The sequence below is a fragment of the Oreochromis niloticus genome, linkage group LG15, assembly GCF_001858045.2.
Source record: "Oreochromis niloticus isolate F11D_XX linkage group LG15, O_niloticus_UMD_NMBU, whole genome shotgun sequence".
NCBI classification, from domain to species: Eukaryota; Metazoa; Chordata; class Actinopteri; order Cichliformes; family Cichlidae; genus Oreochromis; species Oreochromis niloticus.
Genome location: NC_031980.2, coordinates 8,114,893 through 8,120,892, shown reverse-complemented (window position 1 = coordinate 8,120,892; position 6,000 = coordinate 8,114,893).

The following is a 6,000-nucleotide window of genomic DNA, read 5'->3' as shown; positions in this document are numbered from 1 at the left end:
GGTGGCCCTGTGAGGTCAAAAGGACTGTGGCATGCTTGTAAGAACTAGGATGTTATCAGGGACAAAAGAAAAAACAAGGAATGTGTTTTTTAATCACAGGATTCATATAATACTGCAAATACATGTTTGCTAGTAGCTGTTTAATGTTAGGCTGCCATTTCCGCAGCTGTTACTTCATGTTTAATGTCTCTCTTCTGTTTTATTTTGTCATTATTATTTTTCTTTAGCTTTGGTGGCATTTTGGGCCTCCCTGCTTTTCCACATTTTTTTCTAGTTGCTGGTGCAGTCCTTTTGACCTCTCAGGGCCACCGTACCATTACATTAAAGTAATTTACTAACAGATAAACAATTAAATGACAGAGAGGTTCCTGTTTTTTCACTATTGACTATAGAATTGTATGTTTTTTCAGTGAATTAACAGATACTTTCTGTTTTAAGACTGCAAGACAGTAAAGGCAATTACACATTTACATATTTTATTCTTATAATTCAAACCTAAAGATTCATACTAGCAGATTTCTTTGATTTACTACAGCAGTATGCCTTTATCAAAAACGGAGATTTTGGAAACGACAAGTTCTTGCATGGGAAAATACATAATTACAACAAAAACAACCTGATGTTAACGTCTAAGTTTCTGGTCACTGTGTGGTTGCATTTCTAACAGTTCGGCAGCACTGAACCAGAAACAGTGACGGGATGAAGAAGATGCTGAAGACATAAAGCTGCTATACCAAAACCAATGAGGTAAATCAAAAATAAAATTGACACTAAACACTAACACTGTAACTGTAAACTTGTGGGCTTCTGATACTTTTTAGAATTTAACAGGACACTTTGTGCACATCTAATCTCACCTGATTTGACCCTTTTGTCATTGCAGTTACATCAGGTGATGGCCTTGGGCCGAGGGTTGTGTTTTCTGGAGTTCGTTTTCTTTTCTGCTTGAGTTTGATCTTGATGGGCCTTTAGTTTTGATTCATACTCATGTTAGCCATTTATGCTTGGTTCATCTTGTTTTGTTATTACTATTACTCCTGTTTTAATTTCATTCCTAAGTTGTTGTGAGCCCCTTATTTCTTATAGTAATGTGGTTCCATTATTGTTTCTATTTGTTCTATTTAGTTAGTTCCCTCTGCGTTCCCTTTCGGTTCCTTCTGTTTTCTCTCTATATTTGTCTGTCTTTTATCGTTTCTCTGTCCAGTACCTGTTTTCCCTTGTGTCAAGCTCTTTCTTGCTCCCCTGATTAGCTGTGACTAACTTGTTGTTTTATAATGATGATAAATTGAGAGATGCTGTTGAAATTGCATTTCTTTTCCTTCTGTTAACTCTTTTCCCTGTAAAGACAACATTTGACAGCCTTCCCTGTACCCTTAATGACGAGTCCATATATAAAAATAAAGAGGGGGGCTGACGACCAATCGAATATATTCCCAGATTATTTACAAGGGCAGACAAATATGTAGAGATTATTTTCCCGATTATTCTCCTGATGAACACTCAGTGATTTCAGTCGGTAAGTAAGCCTGAAATATGACAAAAAAGAGCTTCAAGGGTTACTCCCATAAGCTTTGAAGGAGTTAAGAGTTCTGTTATCTCAGGTATTAAATGTGTATTCTCCTGACTAGTTTCACTGGTCCTTCCCAGTTAAGATCAAAGTGAGCTGTATGTGACCCACAATGTAAAATGAGCTTGACATCTCTGATGTAACCCAAACTTTCTAAATCTTTTGTTCTTTTTCATTTATTTATGTAACAAAGGACAAAAACTTTTATTCGTCTATCTCTCAGCAATAATCAGGAAGCACACCTAGTGATAGTCTAAAGGCCAAACAGTACATGGTGTTGTGTAAACATATTCAAATGCAATTTGTATAATGTAGCGTACAGCAGGTGTTATAGCAAAAGCACAAAACAAACAGAAGACTGACCCTTGTCTTAAATAACTAAGTGATTTGATAGATTGCATTATGATGTATTTGTTTGTCTATTTAAGTCATGTATTGTTGTAGTTGAATGGATTGCAGGCATCCAATACTATTTTACAGACTGGTCACATACTTTGACTTTGACAGTACTTTGACTGAAAACACTAAAAAATGTTTTTCATGCTACCTGATAAGTGAAGAGAAGAAAGAACAATATTACAGAAAAAAAAGTACAAGAAAGTGCAACTGTGTTTTAGATGCTTAAGAAAAGTTACTCAGTTAAGTTCTGCTACTTGAAGTTGATGCTATATTCAGTGACTAATGAGGGAGTACGTACGAGCATCAATAATGTATAAAACACATCAATAATCTTTTGGAAGGATAAACACAGACGCATGCACACAAATTTCTTTGACTGCTCACTTGCACAAGAACATCTTCACACAACTTATCAACTGATTTAGAAATATGGCATGTGATGTTGCCCAAAGTATCAACTTTCAGAGGCTGTAAACAACAGAGCAAAGAAATGCAAAGGAGACAAACTGGAAACTTGGTTCTAACACATTTGAAATTTTATGCATCGTCAGATGAATCCTCCGTTCTTGGTTGATTTTATATATTGTAAACAGGTCCTATTGAATTGATAGGTTTTTCTTTATTCTTCTTTTTTATGTTCTATGTAAGGTGACCTTCAGTGTTCTGAAAGCTGCTTATGATAAAATGTGTTAATATTATTATCAAATAAACACTGCCACTTTTCACACACCTCTTAGAGTTTATTAGTGTTACACTGGCTGCCTCAAAGTAAATCATTACAACTGCTTCTGCTAACTCTACCTCTATAATGCCTCAGCCATCAACGAAGAACACCAAATGTTTTGCTGTGGCTGCTGTGTGTGTCATGGTGTGACACCCACTGAATCTGAATCAAATGTAGAGTAGGGCCTTCTTTCCTTGTTGCTAGAGGGGCTGCATTAAATGTTACCAAGGGACAACTGGGGGCAGCACTGAGAACTCTGAGGATCTAAACTATTGATACAGTGAAGAAGATGCTGAAGATGGATATAGCCTTTATAGCCCTTATAAATATCATTGTAAATATGAAGAAAAAAAAGATATACAATCCACATAGAAACTGGAAAACCACAACCCGGCATCTGGCTTCAATACTCTTATGAACAGGCTGAGCAGGAGACAGATCATATCTGTCTATCACATGCATTCTATTCTTTCTGTATTTATAATGAATGTTGTATTATTACTCATGTTATTGTTAAACCTATTCAAGAAGATCCTGAAATAAAACTAAAAACTTGCAAATTAGTACAATTTGTGCCTTTTAACCCTAGAACACTATCACTATAAATAGTAACACCGTTAGTGATGATTATTCAAGGTGATTTTTACCTGATATAAAATACCTAACAAAAAGTACTTGGTATCAAAATATATCAAAATATGAAAACACATGACAATTTAGAGTGGTCTTCTTTTATTTTCAGCTGTACCATGTCTAACAAAATGCAAAAAAGAAAAAATGTCATGGGGGGGGGGGGGGGGGACCCTAAAAATGCTCCAAAAATTAAAAAAATTAGGAATTTGAGAACAAAAGATTCCTAATCAAAAAAACAATGACACTGGAAAGTTGGTCTTTGGTCCACCCATTCCTGGGACATTTGAGACTTCTCTGGTGAAAGCACAGTTTCCTCGACATGCGAACAGCTGCAGGAGAGAGAAACAAAAAAATTGCACTTTTTTTGTGGATAAAAATGACCATTTGACCAAAATATTTTTTTCATCATATGAATTCCCTTGGTAATAACACTGTTGTCATATGTATTCATAACCACTGCAATAAATTAGGATAACATGCAAATTCCAGGACAACCTTTACTTACCTATTCTTTACATGCAGTCAATACACGCATGTATTTCCCATATTTCCCTACCAAAATATCAAAGAATGAGTGATTACTTAAAACGTTTACACAGTATTGTATAACAAAAGTTTTACAGGCATAAATTAATTGTTTTATCCTCATTCAGGCTTCTCTCTGCTTTGGATCTTGTTACTTTCTCAAGTCATCCTTCCAGTCATTACCTTTAGTTTGGCTCCCAGTGCACAAGCTGAATTCAGTGAATTTCTCTGTAGAGCTGTGACATCATTCTGTCTGATAAAATATTGTCTGGGTGATAATGAAGCATCGTCTGACCAACCACAAAGATGTTGGCACCTGTAGCTCAGAAATTTAACCAGCAGATGGCAGTGCATGACAATGGCTATTTCAGCAGAGGCAGCTCAATACAGCAGGAGGAACAAATGAATGAGACAAAAAAAAAAAAATGAGTTGCAAATGCCACGTATAGTATACAGGGATTGGATTCTGAGTATTTCACGGAGGTTAAAGGGGATTTAGAGAAATGTGTTTGTGTGATAACCTGTTAGGAAAGTAGCATCTGCAAAAGACAAATCAGGATTTTCTAATTCTGCTTTATCCAAAAAAGCTGACATCATGTGGTTCTGAAATGTGTTCATGTAAGATTTCAGGCCAACATGGCAATCTGTTGGTACAAACCAACCAGGAAACATTTCTGGGCCCCCTTACAGAGGTGGACTTATGTAGAATTTTGATGTATCAGCACTTTAATTGAGTATTTATTTTTCTGAAAACTTTTTACTTTTATTTCCTACATTTTTCACAGATATCTGTACCTTCTGCTTCTTTAACAGACTTGTTACGTTAGGTTACACGGTATCACTTATAGCGTTTATACTTGGGGGTTAAAGTAGGCCCTGAAGGGGTCCAGGTGTCCATAAGTTGTGGCCGTGGCACTTTCAGATTCAGATGTTTCTATCAACTCAACAAACATCAGCAAACACACAAACTGTCTGTGTGCAGTCTGCCAGTCTGTGTGTTGGTACTTGAAGGTCCAGCTGCTGTATTTCACAGGGGGAGAAAAGAGTGCGCGATAACTTAACTCAGAGATGTAGAAACATGTAGGAAGACAGAAAGGAGAGAAAGAAGAGAGTTTATATGTAAAGATAAGGACTTCTCAGTGATGTTTGATTAACTGCAAATTTAAGGCTTACGTGTGAAGTCATAATTTTAATAACATGCTGGATTTATATATGATGTGCTTTGATTAATTATGCATTTTCATTTTGTGAAACGTTCCTGCAAAACAAACAAAGCTATACTAATGTTGTGTTACTCAAATGGTGCATGAAAATACTGTTTAGTAGCGACCGTGGTCCAGCTCTGTCTGTCTTGGTCGTTGTGTCCTTGGGCAAGACACTTCACCTACGGCCTACTGGTGTTGGCCAGAGGGGCCGATGGCGCAATATGGCAACCTTGCTTCTGTCAGTCTGCCCCAGGGCAGCTGTGGCTACAACTGTAGCTTGCCTCCACCAGTGTGTGAATGTGAGAGTGAATGAATAGTGGAACTGTAAAGCGCTTTGAGGGTCTCGAAAAGCGCTATATAAATGCAATCCACTATTAATATTATGTGCAATATAAACAGGTTAGTTTGCAGTACTGATGTGAATTCACAGTGAAGCACTGTGTTGGACTGGTGCACAGTGCCTGAGGTGCTGATAGTCAGATTTAGGTTACATCAAGTGTAGCAGAGATTAATTTGTGTATAAGCTGATGATACTTAGATTAATTCACTGAATTCTTACTTTATACTGTGTGGTGTAAAGGCAGTATAAACAGTATAGTGTCCGTGTAGGGGATAGACAGCTTGTGAAACTGCTGACATCTTGCTTAATTCAGTTGTGTAAATCCACAAAGAGCAGCTGATCACGCCATGTACACAAAGAAAATCTGCTGGAGCTCACATTAGAAGTTATTGTGAGCTGTAATTCTTTTCCCTATGCTGATCCACTACAGCCGATCTTAGGGTTTTCCGACCTGCTGAAGTAAAATGTTCAGTAAAGGGAATTTTAACAGATAACAGATTCATTAGAATTTGAATTTAAATTTGAATAATTCTTGGTTTTTCATGTAGCAATATTATTTTACGAACATATTAATATAGCACAAGGCTCAGTTACCTTTGTACAGAAA